General features: G+C 37.3%; 1 protein-coding gene across 2 annotated transcripts in view; it reads right to left on the bottom strand.

Annotated features, from left to right (window-relative positions):
- CHMP2B (charged multivesicular body protein 2B) overlaps positions 1–13,624 on the bottom strand; it is an 86,964-nt gene that overhangs the window by 54,598 nt on the left and 18,742 nt on the right. The gene's annotated exons all lie outside the window — the stretch shown is intronic.

The raw sequence follows: 13,624 nt of genomic DNA, 5'->3' as shown, positions 1-13,624 counted from the left end.
AGAAACCTGTGTTTTCTTCAAGGTTAAAGCTTGAATTCATGAGAACAATAACCATTCCTCTTCTTCAGCAGTTAATTTTTGTGTTTATGATCAGCCCCTGAAAATTGTCAATCATTTTTGAAGAAATTTGGTCATGGTTTTCTATCTCTTTGTTACTAAGACCAAGCTTAAATATTTGCATAGTTTAAATTTGTTTAATGTACTCCATCAGCATTTATGTGATAGTTTATTATTTTATCTCTTCTATTGTTTTCTCATTCATTGTTTTTTTAAAGTTTGTTTCAATGACAAAGGCACCCAAAGATAGAGTATAAGCAAATATCCATGCCTACTATGTTTAACATTTTATTATTTAGATTAAGTTCTGGGTAATAAAGCAAGAGATTTCTTAGTTGCATCTGATTCATGTTTTTTCTTTTTTTTATCTTATTCAAAAGTATAGAAACTACCTGAAAACTGAAATCCAAATCAGGTAACCTATATTTACACATTTTCTTCAAAACTAACTTATTTTGAATGTAAGCACGATGGGCTCTTACTATGTGTCCTGACCAGTTCAAACACTGCTTATCACAAGATCTTTTCTGATTTCCCCAGACAGAGTTAATTACCTCCATGTCTCAAACAACTCTGCTCATGTATGTCATTTATCATTTATCATATTGTATTGTGCAATCTGTTTATACGTCTGAATCTTTCTTTAGACTTTGACTCAATTGGGTATAGAGGCTGTCTTATTTACCTTTGAATCCACGAAAGCAATGAATGTCTGACTCAGAGTCTATGTAATTCAAGACAAGGCTTTACACATTTGAGTTATAGTAATTGCATAAGGAAAGTTGTACAAACCCTAAGCATACAACTTGATGAATAATAAAGAGTACCCAACTTTCATTATGAATTTTTTCCCCAGAATCATTCTCAGTTACCTTTCATTCAGAGGGACTCACAGAGCTACACTCATGATTCCTCAGTCACTAAACCTTTCCCTTGTCCAACCGTAACCACACTCAAATTTCTGTAAACAGTAAGAAACTATTTTACATAGTTGTTTTGGTCCTATGTGAATAAATCTGTGCCTTCTTTATTTTTCTATTTATTTTATATATATATCTATATATATATATATCAGTTTGTATTTTATTCATATATATATATGTACATATATATATATAGGATGACAAGTTCAAGATCCAGAATAATTCAAACTTAACTAATTTAACTATTTCAATGAAAATGTCAAGTAGTATTAATTAGGCTTATCTAATTTGAACACCTTGTATGTATGATATACTAAAACATAGCTGACAATCATTTGTCTTCCAGCAACAGAGAAACAGATCCCTCCAATGTGATGGTGTTAGGAACTGAGGCCTTTGTGAGGTAACTAGATTTAGATGAGAACTTGAGGACTGGGTCTTGGATGATGGGATTAGAGGCCTTATAAGGGACACATTAGGTAACACTAGTGGTAAAGACAAAGTGCTAACAAAGGTCCATCTAGTCAAAGCTATGGTTTTTCCAGAAAAGACACTGATGCAGGGAAAGATTGAAGGCAGAAGGAGAAGGGGATGACAGAGGATGAGATGGCTGGATGGCATCACCAATTCTATGGACGTGAGTTTGAGCAAGCTGCAGGAGTTGGTGATGGACAGGGAAGCCTGGTGTGCTGCAGTCCATGGAGTCACAAAGAGTTGGTCATGATTGAGCGACTGAACTGAACTGAGTGGTGAAGAATCCACCTGCCAATTCAGGAGATGCAAGACACAGTTTCAGTCCCTGGTTGGGAAGATCCCCCAGAGGAGGAAATGACAACTCACTCCAGTATTCTTGCCTGGAAAATCCCATGGATGGAGCAGCCTAGCAGACTACAGCCTATGGGGTTGCAAAGAGTCAGACACAACTAGGCAACTGAGCACGCACACACAAGAATACATACCAGAGAGCTTGCTCCCTCTCTCTCTCACGTGGTACACGCAAAGAAGAGGTCATGTGAGCACATAGTGAAAAGGCATCCATCTGCAAGTCAAGAGAAGATATTTTACAAAAACCTAATCATGTTGGCACCCTACTCTCAGATTTCCAACCTCCAGAACTATGAGAAATACATTTCTGTTGTTTAAGCCACTCAGTCTGTGGTATTTTGTTATGGCAGCCAGAGAAAACTAAGACACCGGTATTTACAGATGTTCATGGTATTTGGACCTTAAGCCGGTATATGCATAATGATGTTTCAGCTTCCCAGAATGTTTGCAGGAAATGTACATGAAGCCCAGCTCTGTCTTGCCACAGCTAGTGTGTATCATTTTCAAATTTTGCAACTGAGAGTTCGGTGATAGTTCCTTTTTCCAAAGTTAATGATGCAAGTAAACATTATCAAATTTAGATTAGGTCTTCCACTTAGTGAAATAGTTCTCAATGAGGATGATTTTACCCCTCAGGAGACATTTCTGGTTGTCACAATTCATGGTGTAGTGTGGAGGGTGCTAATGAAATATAATGGTTAGAAGCCAGAGATACTGCTAAACCCAGTGCCATAATACTAGAAATGATACCCCACAATAAAGAATTATGCATCTCTACATGTCATTAGTGCTGAGGTTGGAAACACCTGGCTTAAAAGAAATTTTCATGGAAATAATTTGATTTTATATAAGCTTGGTATTTGTTGGATTTTGGGGATGCCTAAGATTTGAATTACATGTGTCATTTTTCTTTTGCTTTTCATTTTTAACTTCAAGGGATGGAATAATACCAATTTAGGGAAACTTAAAGTTATGACCAACCTAGATAGCATATTCAAAAGCAGAGACATTACTTTGCCAACAAAGTTTCATCTAGTCAAGGCTATGGTTTTTCCTGTGGTCATGTATGGATGTGAGAGTTGGACTGTGAAGAAGGCTGAGTGCCGAAGAATTGATGCTTTTAAACTGTGGTGTTGGAGAAGACTCTTCAGAATCCCTTGGACTGCAAGGAGATCCAACCAGTCCATTCTGAAGATGGGAGGAGATCAGCCCTGGGATTTCTTTGGAAGGAATGATGCCAAAGCTGAAACTCCAATACTTTGGCCACCTCATGCGAAGAGTTGACTCATTGGAAAAGACTCTGATGCTGGGAGGGATTGGGGTCAGGAGGAGAAGGGGACAACAGAGGATGAGATGGCTGGATGGCATCACTGACTCGATGGACATGAGTCTGAGTGAACTCCGGGAGTTGGTGAGGGACAGGGAGACCTGGCGTGCTGCGATTCATGGGGTCGCAAAGAGTCGGACATGACTGAGCGACTGATCTGATCTGAAGGTAAATTAAACTAGAAATAACTGGATAAATTTGGGAGCTAAAAATACTCAAATATCATTTCTCATGCATTCTACTTTACAAGTTTCAAAGATGGGGCTGCTCTGGTTTAAATGTCCTTTGGAGCATGCTCAATTCCTGGTAGATATTATTACTTACAGTAATAATTAAAGATATTCTGAATCATCAAGAAACATTTTTCTCCTCTTAACATTACTGAATTTTATTTCATTAACTATGATACCACAATCTAAACAATTCTTTTCTTGAACTTCCAATTTGATGATATTTTCATTCTCTTTCTATGAAAATTAATAATATGTGAAAATCACTTTTCCAGTGAAAAGGATGCCAGATATAGTCTGTTCTTTAGAGCATGAGTCATGAAATATTCCTTTACTTGAATGTTATATCTGGCTTTTAAAAAATGGTTACGTATAAGCAGTGACTCTTATATGACTTTGCTGAAGGTAAAACTCTTGCCAGTGGTGTCAGTTTGGTAGAAAAACGCTGTTTATCACTTATTATGCGTTACAATAAAGCATGTATACTAGTAAAGAATGAGAGGAGGAGAGAGGCAAAGAGCTGCAGGAGAGATAGATTACATGGGGCTGTGTGTATTATCACCCTGAAGTCAGTAGGGACGCCTGCTAAATGCTCTTACATCTGTAATAGCCTATCTCATGTTAATTCTAGCCTGAAGCTTCCTGACACTTCTTGTTCAGAGATAATGGGGACAAGACTACTCTCTCTCTTTCTCTTTTCTGGTTGAACAGCAGATTTTTTTCTTTTTCTCAAGGACGTCAAATAAATTAAGCAGTCTTTGCAAACATTAATACAAAAGCCTTTTGCTTTGTAGGAATTCCCAGTAATAACATGCAAGAGTTATTACCCTTGATACTTAGTAGATTTTTTTAATGGCTAGCAATAATCATTTTGATTGAATATTGGCTTGTAATAGGCTTGTAAAGGAATTTAAGCAGCCTTAACTGCTTTCAACCTTAGCTTCATGTGCCTCAGGAAAATCCTTGAAACAATATATCTTGGAGTCATTAACATGGAAATATTTTATAAAAATGAAAGTTAATACCTATTAGCTTCAAAAGTGAAGCCAATTAAAATGGACTCTTTATATCAATTTTTAGTGCTTTAATATATTATTGATCCTTTTCTTTGAAAGAGGAGATCATTTTATGGCAAGTTGCAGGTTTAATTTCCTTGGACATTCAACTTCTTTTTTAGCAAAGAAATTTCATAGTTTTCCTAATTCCTGATTTACAAATTAACTGAGATTTTATCTGCTTAACACCTCATCTAAATATTTCAGTTTCCTTCAACGAATTTGGGAAAGAAAATGAGATGCTTATTCCATGAAAGTATATTATTTGAACTATTGAAAATCAAGATTCCTTCAATATTTTGTTTGAAATTTATGTCTCCTCAGTGAGAATGCTTATAGGCCATCCTCTATTTTAGTAGACTTTGAGTAAGAAAGACATACTCCAGAGGCCAATCTACTGAAAAATATGTGAAGTGATTCCACCGTGAGGCTGTGGAATCCACTAAAAGTCAGCTTCCACAGCATGAAGGACTGCAAGAGATGCAGGTTTGAGGCTAGATTGGACTCTGAAGAATTATGAAAAATGATTTCTTACTTGTTGTTTTATCACATCCTATCTGTCAGAGCAGGATAGTATCAGTAATTGAAAAACACACTAGTTGAGACCCTGGAGTGTTTCTGCCCAAAGGACACCAGAGCATTAAAGCTGGAGGAAGATGGTTGTAAATCGAAAGGTTTGCATCTGCTACTCTTTGCCTCCTTTGAAGCCCTGGATGGTAAAAAAATGACAGAAGCTCTTAGATTGCCAAGGAATTTCCATTATTATCAGTTTTTTTAAAGGCACTAAATAAAGCGCTCTGAACAACTCTTGCTACTCGCCCATGTATATTTAAATATTTCTTTAGTTTTCATTGGTTGATGATTTTGACTCTATTCCATATGTGGAGTATTGAAATGCTTACTTTGTCTTCACAGTATGGAGACAGTACATTGCCTATTGGAACACATATAATCTTACCACTACATGAACATTATTAGGTCAGGAAACCATATAATAGGCCTTTATGTGATAGTTATTGAATTAGTGAAGAGATGCTCACATATTCTTGCACTTTGAAACAGATCACTTGATTGAAAGAATTAATTAAAAATGACTTGGTCATAATTTTAGGGTGTACTTTCTGACTTGGGGCTTCCCTTGTGGCTCAGCCGGTAAAGAATCTGCCTATAATGTGGGATACCTGGGTTTGATCCCTGGGTTGGGAAGATCCCCTGGAGAAGGGAAAGGCTACCCACTCCAGTATTCTGGCCTGGAGAATTCCATGGACTATATAGTCTATGGGGTTGCAACGAATAGGACACGACTAGTGACTTTCACAGCTCTGACTTGCATGTTAATGGCAACAACCCAGATTCAATAGAATATGTGTATTAAATGATTTCCCAGTGTTGGTGTTGGGTTATGCCAGTTCCTTTACTGGTCACAAGGGCACAATTGTAATATTGACTTCTGGGACAGATGGTAGGGCCTGTCGCTTTAAAATATAAACTGTGGAGTAGGGAAAACTAACTGCCTATGATACAAATCAAACGTGGGACTTTAGACCAATTACTATCATTTTCCAGGTAGGCATTTAAACATAACGTTAAATTCTGGATTATCCACAACATTCATATTAAAGAGTGATCACCTGTCCTAATGCCTCTCCTGCGCTAGGCTTGGTTCCCCCCGCCCCTCCTTAGTGTCTTTTCTCTACCAGTCTGTAACTATCCTGGGACTACAAGCCTCCTTTCACCCCACCACACACCCCTTACAATGCTGTCTCAGGCCAGACTCTTTGCTGACACCTGCACTAATAGCAGGGTAGATTATCTGCTCTTCTTAATTATCTCTCCCACAGCTCGCCTCCATTAGCTTGGATAATTGACTGTATACATAACATTCATATGCAGAACAATGTGCTATAGGAAAAAAATTAATGAAGAGAAAAAAAGGAATCTTTACATGAGGTTTTCTCTGTGTGGTGTCACATATAGGGAATCTGGAGTTTTGGGGGTGCATCTGCTTTTCTTTTTTGGGGAAAGTCATTAAGAATTTGGGATGAGACTTTTCAAAGAATAGGAGGAAGTGTTGCGTAGGTTTTTCATTGAGAAGGCATTCAAGAGACAGAGTTTCAGTGAAGGAAAATTGTTGCATTCTCATGAGTGAGAAGACAGGAAGCAGCAAATGATGAGGCATGAAGAACAAAAAGATTGGCCATGAGTTACAGAGCTTTGGAGGAGGCCTAGAGAGGCCAAGGGGGTGAATTCAATGGAAACCGGTCATCAACAGAACAATCATGGAAGAAGAAAAATATCTTTCCTACATTCTTTGAGTCAATCCTATAAATTGTCCCTGCGATTTTTGGCATTTATCCCTATTTATGACTGGCAAATTCAAGTATTCGATAGATTTAGTGATTTCTCCATTTGACAAATGATGAGACTGGAATTTAAACATGGGGTATGATGCTAGAGGGTATACTGTGATTCAGTAGGCTATTTGAAACATTTGGACTGTTTCAAAAATTATACCTCAAAGTTGTATTGCTTTAAAAGGAGGTAAATAAGAACAGCAAATACAAATAATATGAAATGATTACTACAAGTCTATATTACCTTAAATTACAGAAACAGTGAATATAACATATTGTTGTTGTTTAGTCACTGAGTCGTGTCTGACTCTTTGCTACCCGATGGACTGTAGCTTGCCAGGCACCTCTGTCCTTGGGATTTCCCAGACAAAAATACTGGAGTGGGTTGCCATTTCCTTCTCCCAGGGATCTTCCCCACCCAGAAATCAAACCCTGTCTCCTGCTTTAGCAAGTGGATTCTTTACCACTGAGCCACCAGGGAAACCCAAAAATAATATATAGAGAGAGTGAAAATGAACATAAATTTGTGATTTAGTTGTCTGAGTTCTTCTTTAACAGCAAAGAAACTGCAGAAATAATTTGATTGAAAACAGGATTAGAAAATTGTTCAGCTGTACAATAATAATTCAAGATTTTATCTTTCTTTGTGTTAGATTAAATAACAGTTTGAACGTCTTTAATTTTGCATAGTTTCAAATTACTTCTCATAATAACAATAAAAGTCACTTACCTATCATTAGCCCTGTAGATGACCTAAGACTTCTTGGTATATTATTATTGAGGTTTTAGGAAAAAAGGAGGAATTTTGCTCTCATACCTCTTATGGGTTGACCTCACAAGAATCAGTACACAAAAAAGAATGTGTTCTTTGAAGTGATTTATTAATTTATCTGGTGTGAGATGTAGTGGCTTAAAGCTTTTTTGCAAATTCAGATTTCATCTTGTTCTGTTTGTTTTCATGTGTTTGAAGCCGAAAGGTTTTCATTTGTGTTTCTGCTGACTTGCACATTTCACACAATAGGCCTTGTTATTAAGGGCCTGATCATGGTCAGTGCCATTTGCAGTGTTAGCTAATTTTTGAAACTAGCAGTGAATTTGAAATTAATTGCAGACTATTTTGGGTTCATTAGTGTTCATGAAGGGTTTTATGCCTGCTTGTTTGTTTTTTAATTGAGTAGAGGGGACCAGAATAACAAAGGCTGCTTTCTCTTTTATTCAGAAATAAAGTGGTGCAATCTTCAACTAAACCAGTGATAATAGTAGCAGCCAAGACAATACAAACCGAATGATTTGGCAACGAGAGGGCACTTGCAGCTGTCCTATTTGCCATTTGTATATCCCAAAGCATGGAGTAAGAGGGGCAATGTTCAAATAATTAAATGACCAAAGCAAGGAAAATAATACAAGCTTTGCAATTTACCTATTGCGAGGTAAATAAGCTTTGCCTATTTACAAAAAGGGGTCAAATTCTAAGCATTCCATATAATCAAATAATTTATTAGGTTTGTGAGGTTAACTGCTTACAGCTAAACAACTTGTAGCTTAATTGCTTCTCATACTAGAGTAGAGTTAGAAATGTCTTTCTGCCCCGTATCCCCAAAGCGGGAAAACCCAGCCTCCAGGCACTCAAAGTGCTATACAGGAAACAGTAGGTAGCATAATTCAGCCATGTCAAATTAATGTTGCTATCCTGGGAACATAGATAGCATAATGAAGGAAGAATAAGGACATTCAGGAGAGAGAGTCCTTCAGCAGGACATCCCTTCTGGTTTTTATTTCTGTGCAGAAAATAATGATTTATGTCCCATTAAAAATAATAACATTTGGAGTTTGGGAGTAACATATACACACTACTATATATAAAATAGATAACCAACAAGGACTTACTGTAGCACAGGGAATTGTACTCATTATTCTATAATAACCTATATGGGAAAAGAATCTGAAAATGAATGGAGATATATATATATATTATATATATACATACATATGTATAAAGCTGAATCACTTTCCTGTATACCTGAAACTAACATAGCATGATATATCAACTATACTCCAATATAAAATAAACATTAAATTAAAATATTATCCTGAAGATTAATTTTGAGAGACTAAGTATATAATTTTATTCATCCATTCATCCTTCTTCTACTTTTTAAATATTTGTTTAATTCTCTGTAGTAGCTCTGTAAGTTTCCAAAAGGGGTAGAGAGCATGGAGAATTGTGTAAAACATGAACAAGGAAATATCGAATTGAATCTGTTTTGTGTGTGTGGCGTTCAATGAATAAATCTCCTTGGAAGGCACATCAATGACTGCTCTCTGCTCCTGTGGTTTAAAGCCATCCTTGCTCTTGTTAGATGACAGATTATCAGCAGAGAGGAACAGCAGGTTTGAATTCATGATGATAGATAATGGGCTGAATATAAGTGTGTTCTTGAACTTGGTTGAACAGCCAGCCTCATCGCTTGAGACATTTAAAAATACACTGGATAAAGAGAAAGAAAATGCCCTTCAGGGAAAATCATTTCCTCTACACATAGATAATCTGTCTTTTCAAGATTTTGTTCTATATGAAAAGTGGAACTAATGATATACCAACAGGAGTCTGAGAAATCTTTAAATTCACAAAAAAAGAGCTGATAATTGTGATGCGAGTGAGATGGAGAAAGGCAGTCTGTCCTTTAACACAGAGCCTGGAGTGACAGGTCTAGGATGGTTTGTCTCTCCTCAGTGTTCATCATTTAGCTCAGAATCTAGTGGCATGCTCCAGTACCATTTCTGTAATTCACACAGAAAAAAGAGGAACTAGAGACAATTCATGTAAATGATTACAAAATGATCTAAGATCACGAATGGAGGGGATTTCACTTTTCACATGACTCAAGTAGTGATATTTTGACACACTCTAATGACCTGTGTGGAAATGATCTCCTTGAAATATTCAACAAAATACATAAAGTACAGATAGGTAAGAGTTTCTAAATTAGCACTAAAAAAATACTCAAAAGTGTAGTTCTCAAAACAATTTAGAAAATTATATTTATTCAAATGCTGAAGCATTAGTTTTATTTCCAAAATAATCTTAGACACAAGCACAGTGGTGATTAAAATAAGAGAGAGAGAGATGGAAAGCCATCTTATTCCATTATTTGTTTTAATCAGCAATAGCAAATGAGATATGACCTGTTCCAGATATTTGGATTTCTTAATGTGTTGTAGTAAATAGATTGTTGCTCATATTATAATAGATTGGACTCATTGCCTGGGGAGGGAGACTGCATTATAATTAAAATGTTGCCAGAGGGGTTACCAGAGAATATTTCCCCATGTTCTTAAATTCCTTTAACCAGAGAGTTCATTAAGTTTTATGAGCATTTATTTGTTACCATTGAGAAAACTTTTGAGCTTTGGATGTTTTATTTCCCTTTCTGAGAGAAACATTAGGGCATTTTATATTATCTGTTCAAGTACATAATGTATCTGTGGCTAAGAAGAGATTAGTTCTTTAAGGACACAGGGGATGGGGGTGGGGGAGGAGAGCGTGGGGTGAATGGAGAGAGTAGCATGGAAACATGTACACTACCATATAGAAAATAGATAGCCAGTGGGAATTTGCTGTATGACTCAGGGAACTCAAACTTGGATTCTGTGACAACCTGGAGGGGCGGGATGCAGTGGGAGGTGGGAGGGAGGTTCAAGAAGGAGGGGACATATGTATATACCTATGGCTGATTCATGTTGATGTATGGCCAAAAAATATTGTCATGCAATTCTCCTTCAATTAAAAATAAAAAAAAAATTTAAAAAGAAGAGATTAGTTCTATAAAGAAGAAACTAAATACTGCAATGGTATATCATTGAATTTTTATGTATCTCTGAATAGTATGTCATAGTGTATATAAATATATCCTGTAGAAAAATTTATAGTCAATTTCTGGGAAAGAAAATTTGCATAAGGAAAAGTTGTACTATCTTTACCTAATCCGCACATCTGCCTCTCTGTCTCGCGCATCCTCACTTTTCACAGCATCAATTCCAGTTCCTTTGCCGGGGGTTAGGAGGGTTTTTCCAGGGCAAGGATCATCTTATTCTCCCAATTCACCCCTGGGCTACTCTGGCCCCCTTCAGGGTTAATGATTAGCACTGGGAGATGTAAAAAATAGAAAAGAGCGTACTGAAGGGCACAGGTGTCATCTAGTGAGGGTGCCCTGGGGATGTTTGCTCGTACTGATACTCAGTGGTGGACACTTTCCTGGGTTCCCCAGGTACCTGCCTTGCTGGGGGCTCCTGATTGCAGTACCTTTAAAGCGGGGAATGCTGGCCTCAAACAGTCCATTTGCTTATGATCCCACTGTCAGGCCCCTGGGCATGCAGAGTGTCATCTGTTTTTTGGAGTCCCATTGACCCACCAGGCAGTCATATATGTAACACGTGGCGGATTCATGTTGATATATGGCAAAATGAATACAATATTGTAAAGTTAAAAAATAAAATTAAATTAAATTTAAAAAAAGGGTTCAGCTTGAACACAGAGCACCCCTTGCCCAAAAGTCAAGGAACAATTACCTTTCTTCTGCCTTCAGTGGTTTGCTCACATTGTAGCTTCTTTACTGTGCCATGCAGTCCATCCTCTGTGGAATTTTCAGATGTAGTTCTCGTATTGGTTTCTGTATCTAACAAATTTCTAGGGCCAAATATTTCTCTTAAAGACCCTGCCATTCACCTGAGATCAAGAGGAAAGAACCACTTTCCCCTCTGCCAATGCTTAGGAGTGCAGGATTATATGTGTGTGTGTGTGTGTATGAATGTGTGTGTGTATGTGAATATGTGTGTGTGTGTGTGAATGTGTGTGTGTGTGTGTGTGTGTGTGTGAGTGTGAAGGGAGATGTCTGTTAAAGCACTATAAAAGTTCTCTACAACCTCAGCCTGAAAGTAGGTGAATGGTGGAGGGTAGCAAATCAGATTTTTCAACTTTTTCAGTCACTCCACCTAGAAAGTGCACCACCTCGTTTTCAGAATGTGGCAACACGTATCACCCGTTGCTTTGTTCTAGACCTTGTCATGAGAACTTAATGCAGAAAGAGTTGTGATTTAAAATCTTTTCCCATGCATGCATAGGTTTAGCTTTTAGCCTTAAGGCCATGAGTTGCCACTGTACAATTTTAGGTAGGTAAATGACATAAATAGAACTATGTTTAGGGAGTTCACTCCGGCAGCAGAACGGGCAATGGGTTCAAGGAAAGGAGAGTGATTTGAAGGGAATGTGTCTCGACACAGTTGCAGGAACTTAAGACTCAGTCAGGCTTGAAGTTATGCAATTGCTGTGAAGAATGGTGAGGTGGTGGAGTCAGATGGCAGAGATATCATGGAATTAGAATCTGTATGACTTGGTTATTTATTATGGACAGAGAATGAGAGAGTGGAAGATTTCAGGGTTTCTGGCTTCAGTAACAAGAAAAGTGGTGCCATTAATTGAGATAGGTGCCATTATAGGATGAAGGAAAAACATGGGTGAAAGATGGCATCAAAGAAATTGCCAGTTATGCAAGAAAGACAGGTATGGGTTTATACACATGTATGCTTGTAATCTATGCTAACATTACATATTTCATATACATTCTTCTTAATCCTTTCTGCCACCTTTATAAGGATTCAGTTTAGAAGACTCTTTCACAAAAAAACACAGGAATCAGGTGGCCTCCATTGTAAACCACAGGCAGGAATGCTATTCTTGGAAAAGGAAAACACATAATAAGCAGTTTGTACATTTCAAAACTTCAGATTGTTACGGATATACTTTTAGTTTGCAAGATCATAAGCACATAGCTGGAATACTCACTTTATATTACATGATTATGTGAAAATTTGGGAGGTGGATTCAACTGGGGTTCTATAGGGTATTTTTTAATGAATACAAGTTTGTTCACCATTGCAACAGCTACTCTCATTCAGCTAATTCAAAGTAATTTAAAGGGTAGGAATTTGACTTATTGACATGAAATCAGAGGCTTTAGCCTGGAAATATTTTCTTGTGAATCAACCACCAAATAGTTTACTTGAACCATGGCTAAAATATTTCAGGACTTTCTGAGGCCAAATGGACCAGCTGTTTTTTCCTGCTTCCCATCTTCTTGTCAATATTATAAAGAGAAGTCCTCAGAGGCAAAAAAAGAAAAAAAAAAAAAAAAAAGAAAGAAAAAAAGGGAGGGGGGGAACAGAAAACAGTCAGTTTGTTAATTACAAGGCTCATGATGTATACTTTGTACTCAGGTCAGGCCTCAGCTCAGTTAAAGATTTATTGTAAATTACCCAGAGTGTCTGTGGTAGATTGTAGGAATGACCATAATTCTTTGCAGTTACTTCCGTTAAGAATTGGAGTTTGTTCCTCCATTCCCTGAATTTGGGCTGGCTTTGTAACTTGCTTTGATCAACAGAATTTGACAGAGTGATGTACAGGTCTTGAATCCAAGCATCAAGAGGCCTTGGGTGATTCTTCCCTTTCTCACTCTTGACTGCCATATAAACAAGGCTCAGCTAAACTTCTACATGAACAGACTAGTCTAGTTATCTTTGTTGCCCATGGATTTCATCTGACTAACATCCAGCTAGGTTAGTCCAGATGGCCACTACCTAGTGATTAAGATGAACCAAGTCTGACCCAGATCAGCAGAACCACCCAACCAAACTGTTCACTTGTGAACAATGATGGTAAATGATTGCTGCTTTAAACCATTATATTTTATGGGTGGTTTGTTACAAAGCAAAAGCTAATTGGTATAGGAGCTAATCTTGATAAATTATGCAGAAGCTTAACGTGCCCAAATAGCCCAGTTTTTGATAAATTTACTAA

This window comes from Bubalus kerabau, chromosome 2 (genome assembly GCF_029407905.1).
Source record: "Bubalus kerabau isolate K-KA32 ecotype Philippines breed swamp buffalo chromosome 2, PCC_UOA_SB_1v2, whole genome shotgun sequence".
Taxonomy (NCBI): domain Eukaryota; kingdom Metazoa; phylum Chordata; class Mammalia; order Artiodactyla; family Bovidae; genus Bubalus; species Bubalus kerabau.
This window is presented reverse-complemented; position numbering and strand designations above follow the sequence as displayed.